The sequence below is a fragment of the Anser anser genome (assembly GCF_964211835.1).
Source record: "Anser anser genome assembly, chromosome: Z".
Lineage (NCBI taxonomy): Eukaryota > Metazoa > Chordata > Aves > Anseriformes > Anatidae > Anser > Anser anser.
Genome location: NC_139723.1, coordinates 70052399 through 70077027, shown reverse-complemented (window position 1 = coordinate 70077027; position 24629 = coordinate 70052399). Strand labels below are relative to the sequence as shown.

Below are 24629 nucleotides of genomic sequence, written 5' to 3'. Positions count from 1 at the left end.
ATGCTGCTTTGCACTGCGAGAAACTAAAGTCTCTGAAAATTCCATTTCAAGCAATTTTTCCACACAAATCAAATTTTTGATAGGATCTGGATAAGTATGAAGCAGCAGGAACAGCATCCCAAAGGCATATGGAGACCTACAAAATAGTCAAATAGTCAACATGAAGAGAAAAACAGCACAAAGACAAAACAAAACAAACAAACAAACAAACAAAAAACAAGGAAGCAAAGCAAAACAGAACAACAACAACAAAAAAAAAAAGAATAACATTTTTAAAAATATATCTGAATTTCCAGAATACTGCAATATAACAAAAGCATCTGCCTGCTATTCACTGTATCCTCCCTGTGATCTTTGCAAGTCTGAGACAGTTCCATTTAATGTTTGTAAGGTGTCAATTGCTTTCAAAATATAATGTTGATTACCCTGCAGTCTTTACATAGACATTTGGTCTTAAATACAGCATGTACACTGATATACATGCAATACGTACGAATGAACATCTGTATAAAGGCTGTGAGGCAATGAAGATTAAATGCTAACTTTATCTGTGAGCTTTTCGTAACTCCTACCAAATCAGCTGCCCACAAACCACAGGAGTTCACCACATAAGCAGATAGAAATGTTGTTTGGAAAGGACAGAATGATGATTTCCAGTTCATAAGATATTTATCCCAAGACACATTCATTCATCTGTTGCACATTTAAATGTCTGCTTTTAGCCACTTGCTGGAGCAATACTGAATCGAAAGAGCATCTCTTTCTAATAACAGCTTCATTCTGCACTGACTTACAAGCAGTCACAGTGTAATCTAAAGCAGTAGAAACAAAGTGTGAGTTCAGGAAGTCCAAGCCACAGGGAAGGAGATTCTGCAGCAGAGATGCAGCTACCCGGGTGTGATTAATGGGAGTGCAGAGCCCAAATCCCACAGGAGGTAAGGAGAAGAGAAAGACAAGAATGGTACTCTTCTTTGCAAGGACTGTCTGTCTGCAAACCTGCCTTGCGGCTATGAAGGGCTGAGTTTCATGTATTTCTTTAGCACATCACCAGACAGCTTTCACTCAAGGTTTACCATGTAATCCAGGACTTATCTAACGGTATTAATGAATTTTGATTGTTTTTTAAGAAGGAAACTAATGGGAGGAGTGTGAAGCATCTCTGTAAGGTTTGGGGACTGATTCAGTTAATACAGTATGAGAAATCTTTAATTATAACAATTACAAAATTAATTATGTTTAATTTCGATTAAAAAAAACGTGTGGGCATTTAAATCAAAGAATGCTTGGAAGTAATTTATCCCAGTTTGAATGCTTTCAAACTGTTTTCAGGCATATATTAGGTACTTATAACCTTCTCTTTTAGCAATATGTATAGTCATGCATGAACAATTACATCCTATAGACTTTAATTTGATGGAATTTACTCACAGACATCCTTCCTAGGACGGAACATGTTCCTGGAACAGGTTATGGTTTGATCTAAACACTGTCAGTTTGGGTTCAGATTGATCACTTCCAGTAAGGAGCTTAGTAACAAGTTCCTGAAATGAGAATTCTTCACCTTCAGAGACCACTATTCCAAATCAGTGCTTTGTGCTGCAGCCCCCATGAAGGATGTGATGGATGCTGAAGGTCCTGAGACTGCAAGACTGATCAATTAGGAGTTTTGCAGACTAGTCCATATCTGTGTGTTTTGTTTTGAAATGATTATTCATACGTTTCTTAAACAGTTGTTGTATTCACTGTAGCATTTACATGATACACTTGATGTCAGTATTTCTGCTCAGCAGTGCTTTTAAGCCCTAAATTGCCTCTGTCCAAGATGCAAATAAGAAAAAGAGAGCCTTTACCTAGTAATAGCAGGTCAATAAAGTATGAATGTTTTACATATCCCTAAGGAACTTATTTTCTGACTTTCTTACTGAGTTTTTATCTTTTTTTTTTTTTCCAGATGCATCTGGTCTTACCATATAAAACTAAAGCAGTACTGTCATTTAAAAGAATTAGTCTGACAGTGTTTTCTGTCTAGTGATCTGTGATACCTACCTTTAAGTGGTATTTGGTAAATATTTTAATAAAAAAGCGGTAAATTTGGCAATATTTTAAGGGCTCTAAGTGTATTTTTCTGTTAATTACTTTATATGAGTTTTGCTAATGAGTGGTGTGCAATGGCAAGCTTTGGATAAAATCTTATATTACCCAGAAGGAAAAAAAGTATAATCCCAAATGATTGTCACAGTCCCATATGACTTCTTCTTGCAAAATCACATGCAACATGTATACTTCCTATTGCCTTAGCTGCCAAAACCATTGTCATACATACCACTTTGGCTGTCTGGAATAAGCATTAACTGTAGCTAGGCATATTCACTAATCCCCCCTGCAAAACCAATATTAAGATCTTTGCCAAGACATAGTATCCCACAAAGTTGGCTTTGAGATATTTTCACCATTTCTAGGAAGTTCTGATTGCCTCATTAGAAAATTCTGGCCTCCAGAATAAAACTTTGTCAAGTGTCTTTACACCTCCCTGGCCTGTGTGTAGGTAGTTGGTGTGTCATCTACCCTTACATCACAACCTACACACTGTTGGTGTGGTGCTTCCTAGCAATGGAAACAGATTAATCTTTTTGTGCGGTGAGATTGCTGTCATCTACTATTTTCCTACATCGCTTTTTAATTGCTTTAGAAAAGTGGCTAGAGCTCCCATTAGTGATCAAGGCCCATTAGGTTAGGCAGTGCTTGAAATCTAATCTTCTCATTCCCTGCTCAATGACCAAAATTCAGTATTTTTCTTGTTTCATTTCTGTAGTCTGGGCTTCCTTCCTCCACCTGGCATGTGTACCGAGATACTCTACTTGCCAGACATTTCTTATACACATAACTAAATCCACTAGTCTTTCAAGAATTTACAGTGAAATATATATGTCTGCATGAGGAAGTTGGCCTAGAAGGCTTTAAAAGCATGTCACTTCAGTTTTCATATTTCTACCAGCTCATTCTGGAAAGAAAAGTATTAACTCTGCAAATAAATTGTTTTCAGAGTGAGGAATACGGATTTCATTTATCATTCTTTAACTCATTGTCATAAAAACATTAGTGAAAACATATCACAAAAGCCTTCCCACATGAGTTTTGGAAGAGCACTTTTTTTCCAAATTGAAATTTCAATTTGATCTATTTTCCTTTTTGGTGATCTTTATAAATAAATAAATAAAATAGATATATAACACAGCCACTGGTTTTTAGGGCCTCTTGCTTACCTGCTATCTCTCAGCTACATCTTTTGCTTCCAAAGAACCTGGCTAAAATAATCTCATCTTTGTTGCCAAAGGCTTTCTTATTACATCTCTCAGAATCGTGATCAGGCGTATGTTGTTTAAACTGGCTGAGGCGAAAGCTGCAAAGAAGCAATGCGTTAAACAATTCTCAACAAAGATTTATCATCCAATGCTAACTCTATTGCTCTCTGAGTCTGTATTATGTTTGGCAAAGAAACTGTAATGAAGATCAGAATGATAAATACAGAAGATTATTAAGAATTTTTTAGATTTCCAAAGAATTTCTTAGATTTCCAAGGAAACTGAACTAGGCTTAACATCTTAGTAAGCACAAATAGTTTCTTGGGAATGACTATAGGTTATACAATAGATATTTTCATTGATAGTCCAGAAAATATTCCACCTCTAAGCAGGATTCCAGAGACTGATTTGCCACAAAAGGGTAGGAATTCTTCTGCCTTCAAAGCGTTTGTTGGTACAGCTCTTATTTGTACTTTCTTCCAACTAAAGTTTAAAACTCATCCCACAGTTGGTTCTCACTGCCAAGACACTTTCAACACAATGGACTCAGAAGATGCACAATATACAATGTTGGAAATCCTTGTTTACCTTCATTAAGTGTACCCCCAGAAGCACACTGGCAACAAGGCGACAGAAGTATTTTTCTTTCCTTCCTCTTTTCCAAGTTTTTCCACTTCTCAGATCTAAGGCCCAATCTGCTTTCATTGCGAAGGTAGTCACACAGTCTTTGATGTAGATTATTTCTGAAAAACTCATAATCCGCCAAAGTTGGAACAGCCTACTGTCTTTCTTAGAAAGAAAGCAGAAACTGAAACATCACTTCTATGTACCAGGCTAAGCTGTTAATTTAAGAAAATAGAAAATAAGTATGTTGATAAGCAAAACTATTACCTTCTCTGTCCTTGTGATACCCCTCTTACCTCATGTGTCCTTGTGTTCTGATATAAGCTTACCAAATTACCGCTAAATAATGGCAGGTTCAAGAACCTGTCCCCCCATCCTTTCCTTAATGATACTTAATTTTCCCTTACTCTGTCTCTTCACATCTTGTCTTGATTATATGACTTGGGGCCAGGTCTGTGTGTGGTTTTATATTTAGGAAGGCCCAAGCACCAAGTGCTACCAGAATCCTACTGTTATAGTCTTTTTCATTGTTTGTGAGCAGCTCTGTAGGCGGGTAGTGATCAGACCATTCTGTATTTGACTGGAAGTTCAGGAAGGAATAGGCTGGGAAGCTCTGAAGGTGGTCCACCAGCATGACCTCCTCTGAGCCTGACCCTTCAACCTGACACCTGCAGAATCAAAATGGCTCCACTTTGACTGCTCTGCTGTGTTAGAGGCATACAGAAAGCTTCTGCTCTTAGACAAGGTAGAGTTTGGGAATTTTCAAAAACCATCAGGATATTTCACCCTGCAATGGCAGTTGTTCAGGAGGACAGACGTCTTCACAACAACAGCCGTCCCTCTCCTTCCCCCTTCCCACCTTTTATTGCTGAGTGTGCCATCTCACGCTATGGGATATCCCTTGGTCAGTTCAGGTCAGCTGCCCTGGCGATGTCCCCTCCCCACCTCTTGCCCACCCCCAGCCTGCAGGCGCTGGGGGGTTTGGAGGCAGTCTTGGTACTGTACCAGCACGGCTCAGCAACAAACACAGCACCGGTGTGACACCAGGGCTGTTCTAGCTACGGGTGCAGAGCACGGCACTGTATGGGCTGCTGTGGGGAAAGGGAACTCCATCCCAGCCAGAAATAGCATACATCTATAGTGCAAACAATTACTAAACCTTTATGATATACAGAATGTTAGGAATAAACATGTGCATTATACTGAAAGAAGAATAAGAAGCATCCAGACATGTGAAGGCTCTTCTTGGAGGTAGGTCTTTATCTCCTGTTCTCGCTCTGCCTGCCTCTTGCTAGAGCAATACTGAATCAAAGACAAAGGAGGAAGGAGGAGGGCAGTGCACAGGCTTCCCGGCCAATCCAGGAAAACCTCCAGCTGCAGTAAAGCACTGTGTATTCAGGTGACTCCCTTCTTCAGAAGCTATCTTCAATATAGACTGTGCCTTGTGTGGACAGACACCTCATTTTTCATATTGACCCCATTCTGATTTATGTTCCCTTTCTCATGCATTTAAACTGCTGATTTAAAAACTTAGCATTTGTTTAGGAACATTCTCTGGGGACAATTAATTTTGAAAAGAAATGCAAGTTTTCACTTTTCTAAAAAATGAAGCCACATAAATATCCTGGAACATATTCCAGTTTGTCTTAACTTTTTTTTTTTTTTTTTTTTTAATAGAGCATCCCTAGAGCTTCAGCCTGTAAAATGTAGACCATTTATGCTAGTTATGCTGTAACTAGGTATGCTATAACTAGTGTGACTGTTGACTAGATGCAACAACCTGTATTGCTTCTGTATTTATCATTTTTCACTATTACTTAACCAAACATTAATCTATGATCAGCTGTGCGCCTATTCCTGTTTTACAATAGGAAGGAGGAGGGAATCCTTTCAAGTAACAAGGTTTATTTTAGGGTTTATTTTTAGCAATAGCCTTAGTCTTGAAAAGTGGCATTTTAATGCACCTCTACTGCAAAACAGTAGGAAAAAAAAATCAAAAGCATAGAAAATGTGATGACGATTACCTGTAAGAAAAGTTTGCAAATTCCATTGTGCTCTGTGTGCTCAAGGTAAGAAAAGCTCTTGGTGACTGTGTGATGCAGGACTCCAATACTGTAGTAAAGACAGAAGGCCAGTGAACACCAGCCTGCACAGAACTGTACACAGCACTTCTCCCAGATTTTCTTCCAGCTTGTGACTGCAAAGCTCAGAGGTTTCTCAGTGGTTCAGTTTCACATCAGACAAATCCAGCAGGTTTTGGCTGGCGTGACTCTGAGCAAACACAAAAAAACGAAATGAAACTCAGGAGACTAGAAAGAAAATGTTTATAGCAAGCCCCAGCAAACTAAAACATAGCAATCTTGAACAACTGTCTCTGTGAAATTGTTTCTGAGAACTCAACATCAGTTAAAAACATGATAAATCTTTTACAACCTGTTAATATATGCATGATTCACAGTTGTCTTGTAGATGTATATGGATGCCAAATTCCCTGCAGAACAGTAATGTGTTGGCTATTGTACTTCTGGTTTCTCTCCTTACCCAGCAGAAGGATGAAAACAATCTTTTGCAAGAAGAACAACTTCCACCAATAACAAGTGGAAGAAAAAGCTTTCAGTGTGACCTACATTTCTGCAGCTATTGTTTTTTCCACTCCACAAAGTTTAGTTTAGTGAAACTGACTATTCAGGAAATATCATGCTTTCTATATCCAAGTGTAACAAGCATTGTGAAATGTCATGTTTACCATGTTCAAGTGTGCTGGGACTGTCCAAGCTTCAGCAAATATATGCTGTGGTTAAAAACAAGAAAATGCATGTGGGCAGAAAAATAACTTGTGAAAGTGTAAGAAAGAAAGAGAAGATGCTAGGGTAGCGAGAACTGGGCGAGTAAGAAGCAAAAAGGAGGGAAAAGTAAAGTTCCTGATGAAAACTGACAACATTCTGATCCTTCTGCATGTAGTCTCCCTGAAATGTATGGTGTGGATGCACAATTCCAAAACCTTCTAAACAAACCCCACGTTGCAGTTTTCAATAACTCTGAGCTTTTTAACACTGCACTCTTTTTTAGTTTGCAATGTTAAAAAGGCAGAAGAAAAATGATGCGTCAGGCTACAGTGACTGTAATGCACATAATGTACTGCAGCTTTTAATTCTTTTTGATATTGCATCTTCACAGTGGGCTTGGGCTCTGGTAAACTTGCTTGAACTTTGGACTTTGCCTGAACCAGCTGAGAAAAGAGAGGCAGCAGTAATAAGTCCAAGACACTTTTTTCCTCCCCAAGAGGGACTGTCGGGACAGGTTTATTGTATGGTGTAACTTTGGGCCGTTCTGTTGTTTTCCAACCATTTTTTTGGGCTAGATGAGGATCACTGGGATGCAATGTTCCCCAGCCATAACCTGTCATGCCCTGGCTGGCTGATAGACTATGTGTTACTTGAACCAGTAACAGTGAAATCATTGCATTGTTAACTTCAGGATGTGTTACCCACGCAAGTAAGCACAGAAGGTCCCACACAGGTTTGCATAGCTAAACTCTGCACCAAACTCTGTGTCAGCACATCTTCACAGTTTACCAGATTAATTTAGGTTTGGTTCCATATTCATGTTTACAGCCTCCACATCCTGACTAGCACTATAGACCTACCTGTAAGTCTAGAAAGATTGATTTTGTCTGCTTGCCATCTCCCATAACTGAGGAGGTCCTTGTGATACCTCTAATCAAACCGGTCTATCTAATCTAAACAAGTTTTTCACCGTGCAACTCAATAATTAAAAGAAATAAAGTAATAATAATAATATATGTGTGTATATATATATTACATATATTTATTTGCAATAATAAAATAAATATATATGGAGCGAAACATGCCATCATAATTATGATTTAGCCCAGTGTTTATGTTTACTGATATTCAGAGTAGAGATGTATGAAACTTAGCACTTGTATTTTGAACCCTCCCAAAAGCCTCCCAGATTTTTGTATCAGAGCTATCGCAACTCCAGTGCTTGGTCTTGTACTGCTCAAAATGACAATATGGATCCATCTTTGCTCATCTGTGTTTGGGTCTTACTAATCTCCCCATACTGAACATGGTACCAACCCTGGTACATACCATAACACTGTGTTCTCATGCAAGCAAAGAGCAAATAGGAAAAATTATGACAAAAAGCAAGATTTAAGTGCTTCATAAATGTCTTCTACTGTTCTTCCACTGTCTGTTTGGGAGATGAGCAACTCTTGGGTTGAGAATTTCTGGTTTCAGATATGCTCAAGTTGAATGCTTCTTTTCAGTAACCTACAGGTTTATTTTATTACAGGTGCTTTATTGCTTATTGTTTTTTTTTCTTCTTGTTACAACTGCTTCTATCATTACTATTGCTATTATCAGTCCTGATATTATCACTTTATTGCTATTATTACTTATTATCGTGTTATTCAATAATAATACATCACGACTGAGTCACTGTAGAGAGACACCTGTGGTAGAGATCTCATTTCTAGTGTGATTGGAAGGTCTCTGACAATCAATTCATTGGAAACCTTGCATCAATTATAAGAAATGCAGGAATAGAAGGCACAACTCTTATTTAGCCTGTGTGGGGAGGCAATTAAAGGAAACATGAGAGAAGTCTATACTGAGAGAAAGTATTTGTTGGTCACTATTTACAGTTAGAGTTATAATATTTATCTGTGAAAGTCTATGCCAGGAAAAATCTTTAATAGATTCTTGCATTGGCAAGGCAGAGTCATTGTGGATAATCTCCACTTCCTTGAAGCAAGATAAGTTTGGGTTTATTTTTGTTAAACAGGGCACTTAGTATGACCATTGGTAATTCTTTGATGGAAAACTTCAATCAGAAGTACTCCAGTTCTTCAGATTAAGACCTTGGCCTTTGCACAGGTCAATTAGTCGGTGAGTCAGAAGGTCTGCATGAACATCTAAATTGTCTATGGACCCTACTGGAAAGATTTGCAAGATTACCCCTTTGACACAGCGTTGATGGAGAAAGGGTAATAAAGACACCTACTGTCTACCTGCCAGACTGTTTATATCGTGCACTGGGCACAGCTGACTCCTAAAGATGTTGAATTTAACAAATGCAGTCAAATGTAGCAGTCTTATAAACCAATTCCACACTTTGAAGCAATCGTTGGTGTAAAAAGACCAAAAAAAAGTGCTAGTTCTCCCAGTCATCTTTTCAAACCATCATTAACTGATTCAATTCATATTGGCATTATTGCAGAAGTGTTTTTAGTAGAAGAAATTTAGAAAAAGATGTAATAGTGGCTCCATACATTGTCTGATAACACAAAGTACAATTCTCCTTGGTCACATGGACCTTCTGTCAAGGTTTAAATGCCTGTATACTTGGTGGTTCCCAAATTACATTTCATAAACAGTCACAGCCACAACCATATAAAACAGTGAAAACTATCAGATTGGCAATTTTGTCTGCTTATGGCTTGGAAAAGTCAGAATCATTGCAAAAATTTAAGGAGGTCCCTTTTCAGTACTTCTAATAAGAAACAGTTGTTCTCTACGAGAAATACAGATCATGAAACTTTTGTGGTGGTCTAAAATGTTTGGGAATCTGTCTTCTTCTAATGGATGAGTAATATTCCTCCTTTTGAAATGCAGCATCAATTTCTTTTTTAATGTTCAAATTCTGCAAATACATTAATGTAGATTGACGTGTACTAATATATATATTTAAATTTATGTGTGTATATGTGTGTTGTATATACCTTTTGTATGTATAGATATACATTTATACATATGTACATGTATATACAAATATATGGCTGAGTAGCTCCTTAGAAGTCAATAGAATTAGACAGTTAAGGAGTTAAACAGTTAAACAGACAGTAAGACAGTTAAGAAGTTAAAGACAGTCAGGAGCTTAAGTATTTTCATAAATTGGATCCTCAGCCTGCTCCAGATGATGAAAATATGGGGGACATGATTATTTAATTATTTCAGCTGGATAAGAAAGTTTATTTTTTTCTGTTCATTTGTCTTATATGGGCTTTTATATGGAGTTTGAAACTTCCAATTAAAGCATAAAATTAATAGACACAAATAAGATCATTTTTAATTTATTTTTCCTAGAGGATCATATATTCCATATACACTTTTCTGTTTGCTTAGAAAAATGCACTACAATCTATGTATGTGGAACAGAAAATGAGATTACAGTAAATCTTATGTGAATTTTTTTTTTTATGGCAACTTGGATATTGAGTTCTGTAGACACATTCTGAGGGGGGATTCAACTTATGCTATCCTCCATCTTTGTTTATTATACTCTGTGATACCAGAATTGTGAATGGAGTTAAATCTGGTTGGTAATTAGGCACAAGCAGTGTTCCCCAGGGCCAGTACTGGGGACAGTTTTGTTCAATATCTTTATCAATGATTATGATGAGGGGATTGAGTGCACCCTCAGTAAATCTGCAGACCACACCAAGTTGACTGGGAGTGTTGGGTAGTAAGCAGTGCAGTGCTTGAGGGTAGGATGGCTCTGCAGAGGGACCTGGACAGGCTGGATCAATGGGCTGCATGCAATTGTATGTCATTCAACAAGATGCTGCACTTGGATCATAAAAACCCCATCCAGAGGTATAGGCTTGGAGAAAAGTGGCTGGAAAGCTGCCCAGCAGAAAAGCACCTGGAGATGCTGGTCAACAGCCAGCTGAACATGAGCCAGCAGTATGCCCAGTTGGCCAAAAAGGGTGATGGCATCCTGACAGGCATCAGAAATAGAATGGCCACTGGGATTAGGGAAGTGATGGTCCACTTGTATGTGGTACTGGTGAGACCACACCTCGAGTACTACATTCAGTTTTAAGCCCCACACTACAAGAAGGATATTGAGTTGCTCAAACTTATCCAGAGAAGAGCAATAAGGATGGTGAAGGAACTAGAAAACAAGACATATAAGGAGAAGTTGAAGGAACTGCCTCTGTTTAGTCTAGGCAAAAGGAGGCTGAGGGGAGACCTCATTGTTCTTTAAAACTACCTGAAAGGAGGTTGTAGTGAGGAGGGCATTGGTGTTTTTTGTCAGGTGGCAAGTGATAGGACATGAGGCAATGGCCTCAAGTTGTGCCAGGGAAAGTTTAGATTGGATATCAGGAAGGGTGATTAGGCACAGAAAGGGTGGTTAGGCATTGGAACAGGCTGCCCAGGAACATGGTGGAGATGGCATTGCTGAAGGTATTTAAGAAATGTGTAGATGAGCACATACGGACATGGTTTAGGGGTGGACTTATATTAGCTGGATGGTTGGACTCAATAATCTTGAAGGTCTTCCCCAACCTAAATGACTTTATGGTTCTGTGATCTAATAGCAAGCTACCAGATGGTGTTTTATAGTGTCCTGATATAATATGAATTTTATAGTGTCCTGATATAATATGAATTTATAAGGGTGTTCTGTAGAAAAGTGCCTATTTAGTATTAACAATTTACAATACAAATTAACAATACTTAATTAACAATTAAGTATTTAACAGTCAGTTCAGATTCAGCTTCTCCTCACAGGTTACACTGAAACTACAAACAGAAGATAGTAGCAATAAATACAACTAATAAAGCCAGAATGTCAAGAAGTCATGTGTAGGTCCTGTGTAAACAGAATATTATCAAAGAATCAGAGAATGGCTGTGGTTGGAAGGGACCTCTGGAATTAATCTAGTCCACACCCCTGCTCAGGCTGGATCACTTAGAGCATGTTGCACAGAATCACAACCAGGTGACTTTTGACTGTCTTCAGAGAAGGAGACTCCACAACCTCTTTAGGCAACGTGTAGTGCTCAGTCACAGTAACAGTGCTCAGCCGGCCCTCACAGTAATGCTCTTCATTATGTTTAGATGGAACTTGTGTTTCTGCTTGCGCCTGCTGCTTCTCCTCCTGTCTCTGGGTACCACCAAAGAGTTTGACCCCATTGTTATGACACCCTTCCTTAAGATATTTATATACATTGATAAGATCCCCTCTCAGCCTTCTCTCCCCCAGGCTAAACAGGCCCAGCTCTCTCAGCCTTTCATCATAAGATGTTCCAGTCCCCTAATAATCCTAGTAGCCCTCCACTGGACTCACTCCAATAACTCCATGTCCCTCTTGTTGGGAGCCCAAAACTGGACACAGTACCCCAGGTGAGGCCTCACCAGGGCTGAGCTGAGGGGAGGATCACCTCTCTCGACCTGCTGGCAACACTCATCCTAATGAACCCCAAGCCACTGGCCTTCTTGGTCACAAGGGGCTTACTGCTGGCTCATGGTTAACTTGCAGTCTCCCAGGACCCCCAGCTTCTCTGCAGAGTTCCCTTCCAGCAGGTCAGTCCCCAGCCTGAACTGGTGTATAGATGTGTATAGACGAAAGAGAGAGATTCTGATACCTTCCCACCAAGCTAGGCATTTGAATATAATATACAGGTATCACATGAAGCTTCAAATTCCCTGGTCAGGTGCCTCTTCACGTGTTAGCAGGGCTATGTCCAGGTGTAAAACTTCTGATATTCCTGGGCTGCTTGAACCCCGTTTCAACTCAGTGTTAAAAATGTTCTCCCTTCTTCCCCTTATGCAGGGCCCAGCTGCCAGGTACATTCAGAGCAAGCAGATGGGACCAGTCCTCACACAAAAAGCAGCAAGAAGTGAGACCTTCCACCCAGCTGGTAAGTTTGCAGACCTTAATATAGTTAATTTACTGGTGGGATGTGATACGAATATGAGAGACTTATCTTTAAATCCCTTCTCCTTGATTTGGGAGACAGGATTGAATACGAGTCCAAAAGAAATATTTAATGCTCTGCTGTAAAGTCAGTCTTCACATTGATTTCTGCTCTGTTTAAAGCTACATACAGTATTGTCCTAATCTAACAACTACTTTAATTGTCCCTCTTTATGCTTGCTTTGTGTCCTGTGTAGGAATAGTCCAGAGGCAGTGTGACTGAAGGGACGAACACAGCACTGACATGGGAGCTCCTACAACCCAGGTAGGAAACATCACATGTGTACATGCCCATTCCTGGCACCAATCCCAGGAGCACACATCAGACAGACCATATAGACCAAGAGGATGCAAAAGTACCACAAATGGGTTTTACAGAAGACACTCGGCTGGGGTCAGGTCTGCCAGTAGGAAATAGTAAATACTTTTCACTGTGACTAGGGCACCTCTATTCACATTGCAATCATCTTCCTCAAAACTATTTCCCAAAGGCAGATGCTTTCATCCATTCTCTCAATGCTTTAGTAGCTAGCTCTTAAACCGCAGCTTGCTGTGAAGGAAATGGTTGTCTTTATAAAGCTGTTGTCGCTGAGCATTCTTGGAAGGGGTCTAAGACCAAGAGGCAGAGTACAAAAGAAAGCATGTTTACGCAGCCCAGTGCCTGGGAGAAGTCCTAAGTTTTGACCTCTGCTCCTTGGGCTGTTTCTTTGCTTGCCATTAAACAATCATTAGGTTTGGTGCCGATGGGGAAAGAGTTAAGTGCTGAGTGAAAGCAGACACAGCTGACAAGGACAGAAATAGGAAGAACAAAACAATGAAGGGCGTGTGTGCGTGTGCGTGTGTGTGTGTGTGTATGAGGGGTTACTACCTGTGCTGGAACTTGTGTAGTGCTACTGGAGGCAGAATGGAGGGGCTTTGTATCTTTGAACAAAGATCAGGTAGGCAGAAGTGCCTGTGGCTTGCAAATTAAATTAAAACACAGGTTGTTTTTTTTTCCTGCTTGGTGAGTTGTTGGCCAGATAATGGGGCAAAGGGGCAAGAGGAGGGGGAAAAAAGGAGATGTAACACATGCAAATACAGACCTAGAGAGATGTCCTGTCGAGTGGTGCTTAATATTACCTATGCCTCCCACTCAAAATGTGAACTGCAGACCAGATTAGATCAGGGAATGCTAGCCATGTCCAGTACAAAATATGTTTTGTTTGGTTTGGTTTCTTTTATAACACAGAGAGAGGGAGCATAAGTTCAGGGAGGTAAGTGAAAGTTCAGGGAGATTTCTCCACATTCATGAAACCTGAGTTCATAGTCGAGTTATTGAGTCACATACAGATGAGGATCTTGCCTGGTCAGTTCAAAAAAAAGCAGTCCAGCCCCATACCCTTCCCCCTGTAAGCTCCTTGATGTTCAGTAGGTGTGGTTGGGTGAAGAAAAGCCAGACCAATACCAACAGCTGCATGGAATCTTTCCACGGCTGAAAGGTGAATAATTAACTCTCTTATAACTGCAGCCCCTCAGGGGGAGGTGAGTCACTAGCCCGATTTAGAGTTATGTTATCTTGTAATGAACAATAAGAGGGAAATCTATACGTGTCTTGACAGTTCCAGTGAGACTTCGATGATCTGTGCCCCAAAAATCTCAAAAAGGGAGTTGATCAAAATGCACTTCTAAGAAAATAACTGATTTTCTGCATACAGTTCATCAGTGGATAAGGAAGATCATTTTTATAGGGATATGAGATTTCCTGAGAATAATGCTGAGGATTAGACAAGAAGGAAAAAAAAGTGGTTTGGTTTTAATTGGCAACATTGTGCCAGTATCTAAAATTAGATACAATCAGGGTGAGAATTAAATTATTTCTGAGTCCAGTCATGCTAATACTGTTGTATGTGGATGCTTGGGATAGAGTGAGGGGTCCACAAAAGGCTAATATGAAAAATAAGCCTGCTGATGGGTGACTTAAAAACCTACTAATACATTTTTTCTCAATGGATCTGAATGTCCACAGGGAAATCTCCAGCAGCACGTAAATTCAGAAAGCTTAAAGGCTGGTCTAAACTTGAAAAATCTTCGCATACATTAACTACGCTCATTGAGAAAAGCCATATAAATTGATTCTCCTCATATGGAAGGAAAGAAGATTGGAGCCCTTGGGTCCTGCACAAGGCAGTGCCCTTCCTGCTTCTCCTGGGGCTGCGGCCAGTTCATTTAAGACCATTCAAGTTCAGAAAGTGGCTCATGGAAAATACCAATGTGCCACTTTTTACTAAACCTTGCAAAGACAAGTGAAGTGGCTCTGTGCTCACTTTTTCCTGCAACTAAATTGCTACCAGCTTCATAGACCTGATAAGACCCTTTGGTGGATCAGCCCCACATCGTCACAGCTATAGAGGGTCATCAGCCTCATTCGTCATTTCAACATATCATGCAGTCATGTTCTGATGGAAGGAGCACTTCTTGAGTTTTTTACTTTCCTCCAGCCAACTTACAAGTAGTACGAAGTGACTCAGGAGGGAGTTGTGTTTGTGTCTTCCCAGTGGGGAATGAATCAGATCCGTGTGTGAGGGGAAGCAAGTGACCTGAGTGAGTAAATTAAGGGCTTTTCAAAGCTTTGGTAGGGGTTTAAAGAGGAAAAGAAGTTGCAAAGACTGCTTTAAATTATGTTTCTTTCCAAGAAGCCATGACACCTCTATTATCTGAGTAAAAGTAGGGTGTTTGCAAGTAGTACACAATGAAACAGGTAATTCCATAGAAAAATGAAAAAAGAAATAAAGAGCATAAAAAACAACAGTCTGAATCAAAGCTGCTCATCTGCTCTTAATCCTCATTAGTGGTTATTAATTCTGATGACTGTATTGCTGACTAATTAACAACTATAAAAGAGAAAAATTTCCCACATGGTCCACAGAGATACCAATGTCCCATCTAGGGTCAACAGACTGTCACTGGGCATGTTTTAATTATTGCTTTGTCATCATCGTATGTTCAGTTCATTACCGCAGATGGTCCAGATCTGCAGCAGAAATCCTGTGATCAATTTAATGTTTTGTTTTGTTTGTTTTTCCCATGAAAATGAGAGTAGCCAGTGCTAAGAAATGGAAGCCAGGATGCTAGACAGTGATTCAAGAAAAAATGAAAAGTTGAGAGTAAAATAGAGTGCTGAGGACTTTGAGAATAAACATTCATCTTAGCAGGTTTCAGAATGGTAAAGAAACCTCTAAGAAGCCTTTTGCTTTTTTTTTTTTCTTTGAAGAAAGAACAGGAAGGAAGGAAGGAAGGAAGGAAGGAAGGAAGGAAGGAAGGAAGGAAGGAAGGAAGGAAGGAAGGAAGGAAGGAAGGAAGGAAGGAAGGAAGGAAATGTGCTGGAAGATCATAGAGAGCCCAAGAAAGCCATGTCCTACCATTACATAAAATGAAGCTCTAAGGCTTGGTATGGATTTCTTTTATTTGATCACCAATATGTAGTGAAAAACAACACATTTGAAGGATCTACACTGCAATGAAATATTTTTCCAGGCAAAAAAGCCCATAAACAGGACATCCAGGCAAGCTCTTTGTCTAGCACTGTTCCACTTAATTGTCCAAGCTGGAGTTCGACCCCTGAGGAACTTCAGCCATGCTGCTTGCAGCATGCTCTTACTTTAACTGATATTTCAGTGACTTGTTTTCTCCCTGCCGTTCAGACAGTATTTTTTTTAGCCTTGACAGAATGGCTAGACTAGGTAATCCACGCAAACAGCTGCTGCATGCAATGTGATCTTTTCCCCAAACCTTTTTAACAAAGACTTCTGAAACGTTCTTTAGTTTTGGATATGTTGGAAATATCCAGAAGCTAAAATCTCTCAATATGAAATGCAATTGACATATCAACTGTCTGACCATACTGCTTTTAGCTTGAGAAGTGTCCCAAGAAGATTAACAGGAGCAGCATATTCACAAAACCACTCCTTAATCAGAAAGCATTCATCAGAAAAATACCTCTGTTTCAAATGACTTTCACAGAGGATTTTCTTCCTGAATACCAGTGTTACTGTCTGTAGTAAGAAGAAAGATGCTACTGATTTTTGTAGTGTGAGATTTGCAAACTTCCAAACTTAGTCAAAGATAACATATTTGGTATTTTTCATTGTGATGAATTTTATAAATTGAAATTATTGTGTTTTTTTTTCAATCATAGGCATTGCTGTCTAACAGAATGCCTGTATGAGCCCAAGTAACATTAAAGTAAGTGTTGCAAATACTGAAGATATAAAATAGCATTAATAGATCCAGGGAGATTTAAAAAATGAACAGGAGAAAAGAAATAAAGGGTCAGTCTTTAGGCAGGCATATGAATATAAGGGAAAACACATTCAGTGGAAAGCAGGAATTTGGAAACCAGTCATTTTGGAGGAGTCAAGAGGTGAGAGTGGACAGAAAGTTAGACGTGCATTGGAAACAGGATACAGCATACAAATAGGTAATTCAGCTGTAGATTACACAGGCAAAGGTAGCATCCTCAGTGGGCAGGATGGCAAAAATCTGTTTCCAAACATTGTGGGTATCATGCCATCCACAACACTCTACTATATTTTAGGAATACAGGTTCTGAAAAAAGAAAAAGGTGCACTGGGGAGCAGTGAGGGAAAAATAAAAAGGAGTAGGGGTGTGGAGAATTGATTTTAATAGGTAAGATTAGGTATTAAATCTGTCAGATTTGGTTAAGTGAAAAAAAAAAAAGCCACATGGATAAATATTTAAAAGGTATCTAATAGGAAAGGAATTATTTTAGGACAACCAAAATCCTAAGAAAAAGAAAGAAGGATGGATATGAGAATGAGGTGTATCAGACTCTGGAATGGTCCCCTGTGGGATGAGAGAAAAACCATTCTCCTAGTGAGAATGACTTTAAACGAGACTGGATATTATTGTAGTGACCAAAGGGGCAGTTGGAAATATCAGCTATTTTTGAGTAGGCAACGATCCAAATAAAATAATTTTATGAAGGTCTTATTTGTTGCTGAGCCACACACCCTTCCTTTTTTTCAGTAAGATCCATCAGCTAATGGAGTCTCTTTCAGTGCTCTGCTATTGCTGGTAACACAGTGAGTTAATTAGGAAGTAGATATATGAACACTTTGCCACCCAAATCTGTGTCTGTCCAGCATCCCTAAATAAAAGTAATGAGGTCTGCTGTTGCATGGCAATAGCATTACTTTGCACTATATATTTCCATATCCTGTGCTCTCCCAAGCTGTCTGCTTGCTGCAAGTACAACCCCCTGAGGAAACTGAGGAGTCAGAACTACCAAGGTAATGCCAGTAAACTAAACCTTTAGGCATTTCTTTGCTTTGATCCAAAGAAATGCATGTGCTGTGCTGTTTGTACCCTCAGAACAAATGGCAATCTGGGAACTAGCATGGATATTTAGAGCTGGTATTTAAATAACATTACTTGGGAAATTCCCACTGCTTAAGAAAAGACCAACTAAAACAAGAGTTTTCTTTCCCAGAAGGCTGAGACAGGTATAATGAGGATTAGCAGGCATAATTGATATCATTTCTGTATCCTAGAGGATTGTATGAGTCATCTTTCTAGTCACGTCCTCCCTGTTCTTAGGACTGATGAGAGTGAAAACGTTGCTGTGAAGTGTAAAGGGGCAATATAAACATACTGTGCGATACAAGCAACCGATTACAAACGAATAACTTCATTATGCCACATCCATAATAATTCCTCCTTTTTATATAGCACTTTTCATCTGTAGATCTCAAAGTGCCATACAGATGGAAAAACTCAGGATGTAAAGCAACTCGTTTGAGGTCATTCAGGTAGACAACGGCAGCTCTGGGAATAAACCACAGTGCCTCACTCTGCATTATGAATGCCCCTCCTGTGCAATCCTGGAAAGGATCACAGCAGCAAGCGCTTGGAGGGAGAGAGCGTGTAGCTGGAGCTGAAATCAGCCTGAGTCTGATCATAAGACCACTGTGAATTAGAAAGGCCAAATTCCACCCTAATGTGCAATCTCTCTTAAAATCAACTGGAGCTTTGTATTTAAGTATTTCCAACATTTTCCTTCCCATGGTGCCTGAGTACCAGTGAAATTACATCACACTGAAACAATCTGTGAGGATGATTCCTTACTACTTCCTATTAGCCCCAAGAGCCACTACAGATTGGTTTATTTTTATCTTTGTATCGCTTTTTTTAATTGCACATAAACACTGGGCCTAATTCACTAATCATGCTAGAAAATGAAGAAAAGGATTATTTACTACCTGAAACTACAGTAGTGCAGTGATGCCTCTGGCCTAGCAAGTACAAAAATCAGCATGAAATGATTTCAGTCTTGACTGTGTAAATGATTAAAAAGTGCAGAAAAAAATTCTGCAGGCATCCAACATCCCCAGTTCACACTAAGAGAAGCAAGGCAGATAATACTCGCAAACCCTTCATGTGATTAAAAAATAAAGGACAGAATGTGAGAGAAATCAAAACACAATATATCATAAATTCCAAAACTATAAATTGCATTATGCCTGAAATTTGGAAGGTAGAACACATCCTACAGATTCCTGGAAGGGAAAAAAAGGCGCTGATCCTGAAGCCACAAGTCTAGAGTTCCTCACTGGCTTGGCTGTGGGCTCCCTCTGTAATCTTGGGCATATTGCTTTACTTCTGTTTCCTCTCCCACATTGTGGGTGTGCCTACATCGCAGTCAAAGTGGGATATTAAAGCTTGTCAGCCCAACTGAACTAGCTTCAATCAAGTTAGCTTATGGACTGTTATTAATGTAGCTGTAGTGCGGAGTTAGGTACAGAGTAAATTCTTCAAAGTGCATAATGAAATTTGGGAAAAATAGGATCTGAACACTATCAGAGCAATCCCACTCATCTAGATTTCACATTATTCTTTATTTTATGAACCGAATACTTTTTTTTATTAAAAAACAAAACAAACAAAAAAACCCCACATATTTTCTGATTAACAGTAGGAGTTGAGCCAGAAAAGGAAAAAAAAAAAAGAATAATAAAAAAAATTATGATGAGATATAAGAATCATTTAAGGGATTTAGCCACATGCTTCACATTAATGTGAGAGCTCTGCTCTGGGATCCAGATCTTAAGAATGGGAGATCTGTTCCTGAACTCCATCCAAATCATATTGTAACTAGGGCATGAAATGAGATGAGTTAGTCTTCCACAGGGGTAAGACCAGCTGAGAAAAAGTGTGTTTCAAAACTGTGAAGACATTTTAATGGAAAGTTGCTTATTACTATGTCAAAGTATAGCAACTGGTAAATATAATTGTATTAGGCTGCAATTACATATATGTTAAGAAAACACTCGTGTATCATGTGGAGGAAAAAAAATGATCTACTTTTTCACATGAAAGCACAGCAACAACATAACTTAAAACACTTACAGATCAGTGTCAAAAGCAATAACACAGCAATGGCACTTCCCCCCTCCAGCTAAATTGCTCTTATGTACTCTTAAAAACAGCATGATAGTTAAAATATAAATAATGGATATTAGATGGAAATGATAGTTGCAAAGTACAAACACATGTAAGAGAGTTGCTTTAGAAAGTATAGCAGGAGACAGAGTAAGAAGAAAAACTTTATTAACGTCAGAAAGATGCAGTGAAATATTTAGTGAACACATGTTTGGGATAAGAGTCAGGATGAGGAGCCAGATGCTCAGCTGGTGAATGTTGATGCAGCTCTTTTTAAATCAGTGGGACTACGCTGATTTACATCATCTACAGATTTTGCAGCTGGCTTCAATACACATACAAACTTTGAAAGTTATCTGGACTTACCTGTGCTCTACTCTCTGAGAAAAAGGCTGGAAGTCTGTTGGGATCAGGATTCTCAAGGAGATCTCTTGTGTTTCTGTGGGCTAGAAACATGGTGAAGACAAGTATTATTGTGGTTAGGACAGTATTTCTACATTTTCCTAGCCCCGTGGGAAATCAAAATGCATACTAAAAGTGAATAATTAACCTAACATTGTAAGCCTTCAAGAAGCATTCATTCTTGTATGATTCAAGCTGTATTTTATATGAATCAGTGTTCCCCTCCCTACTTAAATGTAGACACATTATTTCTGTGGTCTGGAAGCTGAGATCGGATTTCACCCATAATGATTTTAGCTGCCACACAGCTCATCAAAACTGCAATTATAAATACCAGTGTTTTTCTTTTTCTGGAATGTAGACTGCATCATACCAGATCCTGCCAAAAGATGCAAAATTAGCACTGCGATGGATATACTTGTGCAACCTCGGGGGAAAGACAATTAGGGAATAAGGAATAAGAGGAAAGAGGGAGTTCTCACTGCCCAAATGACCAAAAGACTAAATCATCTTTACATCCATCTCCTGCCCTGTGAGCTTCTGATTCTGCAAAACCTTTGCACTGAGAAACCGCACGTCAGCCTCAAAAGAAGTGATGATGGCTTGCACGTAGCAAGTTTTGAGGTTGATTAGCAATTGCCCAGTAACGTTCATGGGTGTGATGAGCACTCAGAAGAAAACCACCAGATTTCTCTCTTTCTTTCTTCTTTAAGCAGCATGTCACTTGTGTGTTCCTATGGAGCCACCTGAAATGCTCAGGCTAGAGTTAGGACAGCTCTCCAAATTCACTTGGAGGCCATCTGTTACCAAGAAGCAAGTTTTAATGTTTCTCTCCTGTTTACATTCTACCTGTGCCGGCTTGCATTAGACTTAAATCTCTACTGAATCCATGACAGGTGTAGCAAACAACTGTAAATAATACCAGACATCTTAGCACTCTCACTGCAGATGGAGAGATAGGGGAAGCAAAGGCCAATCAGACAGACATACCTGGAAGTGCAGCGTTATCGATCCTGCCTCCAGCTTAGGGCTGGTCTGGGGCTGGCTCAGTTCCTCATTCCAATCCATGTGGAAATCGAATATACATTTCCCATCTGCTCTTTTTGAAGCAGTAGCTCTACTTTGACAGTGCTTTGAACTGTCTCCCAAATTGCATGAAAAATTCCGCAGTGCGTTCTGTTTAATCACACTCAGAGATTTTTGGGAAATAGTTCTGATTAGTTCCAATATTATTAGAAATGGTACGGCTATGCTTTTACACATAGGGTATATAAATTTTCCAGATGCATAGACTTTTATAAAGTGACCAACTTCAACATTGATGAGGAAGGCAAGAGAACAGGGAAGAATGTTTATGAAGATTTTAACCTGTAGAAAAATAAAGACGTCTGTGAGCTGCTCAGTTTCCAGCACAGATGGGAGACAGACTTACAGGACATGGTTCCGGAAAGTTTTAGCACTAGCTGAAAGGCTATGAGGACTCTAACTTACTCACACTGTAGCTAATGGAAATTAGAGGCATGGGACACAGCATCGGTCGCGTTTTAGGAAGAACAAGCCTAAACTACAATTTTTCTAAAGACTTCAGATTCTCCTGAAAGTATTTGTGTAATGTCTGGCTAGCCAAGTAGTTTCAGATGTTAATTGAATTCAGCAGCTCTATTAATGCAATCAGAAAGTAAAGTAGTACAGATGCAAAGGTTCAAATATGTGTTATGATCTCAGCAAACCAGAGGACTCAAGTTATTGAATATGAAATAAATAAAGTTAGGTTTGCCTCTACGATTTTACTCCTTGCTTCCTCATGATGACTGTACCAGCCAGCCAGTGGAAATCCAAGCAGCAGTTCCATTATCTGGATTTTGTCTACACCACAGAGGGTTCTGTTTGTTTTGTTTTAAATAAATGGATGTTATTAAGCTGGTTGTAAAAAAAATGGTAATTTGTCTATTAAAAGTCACTGAACAATTTTCCCCTCTGAATCAAAGTAATTACAGGAAAATGTGAATATTTTGTGTGTCTGCCTGCTTTCCTTTCATAAGCAGTTGTTTAAAACATGGAAGCCCTATGTGGTAATTCTGGAAGACAATTTCATATGCTGCAACATAAACTTGTGATTGAGAAAACAAATCAGTGCAGCCCACACAGATTAAAATTGTTTGACTGGTAGGCATTAAACTACAACTGTAATCTGAGAATCATTGTGCCTTCTGAAGTCACTCTACCTTCTGTTCTTTGTCCCTCTCTCATTAGACATCTTCTATCATTAACCTGAGGTGAAACATAAAGTTTCTACTGTTAAAATTTATGGCCCATGCTTACATTGGAGCAATCATAAATAGCAAAAAGAGGGATGCAAATAAACTCCATATTATTTGGTCTTGCATGGGCTAACAGACTATATGTATACAGCCAAATAGAAAATCGAGAATAGAGAATACAGGTCATATTTTAAAAAAGATGTGTACTCCAGTATGGTAAGCAATGACTTAAAAAAGATAATATGTGATATTGGAAGAAAATGAGCTGTTGGGATAAACTGAAGCTTCCAAGTTATATGCCTGGGCAGGCTGCATCAATTCTGTGAATGACAGAAAAGAAATGCTGCTACAGCAGCCTTACCTGCCAAACATGACCACACATCTGCAACAAGTAGACTGGTACATATGGAGAGTCAGGGCACAATGGACAACTGAACATGCAGCAGAGCGGGCAGGAACTCGCACCCAACAGCTTTAAGCTGCTGCTCCACATGCAACTCCATGGCTAAAGGCTGTGTGGCTTCAGAGCCACCAGGAGAGGTGGTGTGGGAGAACACTCTGCCATCCTGTCAGTGCAACTTGCAATTAGCCCAGGCCAGCCTGCAATTAGCACTGATGTTGCTCTGGAGAAAGATTTCCACTGGGAGGGCCACAAACTGAAGGTATACCATAAGGATGCAAAGACCCCACAAACTGTAGGCTGACATCTCATTTAAGGGGAAACTGTGCTCAACCAACATATGCCTTCTATGAAGGCATCACCAGCTGGGTGGATGGGGGGAGAGCAGTGGATGTCATCTACCTTGACTTTAGCAAGGCTTTTGATACTGTCTCCCACGACATCCTGCTAACAAAGTTGAGAAAGTGTGGGATAGAGGAGTGGACAGTAAGGTGGGTTGAGAACTGGCTGACTGGCCGAGCTCAGAGGGTGGTGATCGGCAGCGCAGAGTCCATCTGGAGACCTGTGACTAGTGGTGTTCCCCAGGGGTCGGTGCTGGGTCCGGTCTTGTTCAACATCTTCATCGACGACTTTGATGAGGGAATAGTGTCCACCCTCTGCAAGTATGACGATGATACAAAGCTGGGAGGAGTGGCTGTCGTGCCAGAAGGCTGTGCTGCCATTCAGCGAGACCTGGACAGGCTGGAGAGATGGGCAGGAAGAAACCAAATGAGGTTTAATAAGAGCAACCGTAGAGTCCTGCACCTGGGAAGGAACAACTGGACATATCAGTACAGGCTGGGGGATGACCTGCTGGAGAGGAGCTCTGAGGAGAAGGACCTGAGGGTCCTGGTGGACGACAGGTTGACCATGAGCCAGCAGTGTGCCCTGGTGGCCAAGAAGGCCAATGGGATCCTGGAGTGCATTAAAAGGAGCGTGGCCAGCAGGTCAAGGTAGGTGATCCTCCCTCTACTCTGCCCTGGTCAGGCCTCACCTGGAGTACTGTGTCCAGTTCTGGGCTCCCCGGTACAAAAAAAGACAGGGATCTCCTGGAAAGAGTCCAGCGGAGGGCCACAAAGATGATATGGGGCCTGGATCATCTTCCCTGTGAGGAAAGGGTGAGAGAACTGGGTCTGTTCATCCTTGACAAAAGAAGACCGAGAAGGGATCTTATCAATGTCTATAAATACCTGAAGTGTGGGAGAGAAAGGGATATAGCCAACCTCTTTTCAGTGGTTTGTGGGGACAGGAACAGGGGCAATGGCCACAAAATTGATCACAGGAAGTTCCACACCAACATGCGAAAGAACTTCTTCACGGTGAGGGTGACTGAGCACTGGAACAGGCTGCCCAGGAAGGTTGTGGAGTCTCCTCTGGAGATATTTAAGATCTGTCTGGATGCCTACCTGGGCAACCTGCTCTAGGGAACCT

At 40.0% G+C, this 24629-nt stretch overlaps 2 long non-coding RNA genes across 2 annotated transcripts; one reads left to right on the top strand and one right to left on the bottom strand.

Moving 5' to 3' along the window:
- Positions 1 to 22769, bottom strand: LOC310889976. Its single transcript, XR_014576955.1, has 5 exons — positions 20463 to 22769; positions 5951 to 6197; positions 3891 to 4045; positions 3264 to 3400; positions 1 to 136 (listed from the first exon to the last, which is right to left on the bottom strand). It is a non-coding gene; the product is annotated as an uncharacterized lncRNA (long non-coding RNA).
- Positions 130 to 15823, top strand: LOC310889978. Its single transcript, XR_014576956.1, has 4 exons — positions 130 to 935; positions 12516 to 12603; positions 12857 to 12924; positions 14665 to 15823. It is a non-coding gene; the product is annotated as an uncharacterized lncRNA (long non-coding RNA).
- Positions 22770 to 24629: the final 1860 nt, after the last annotated feature.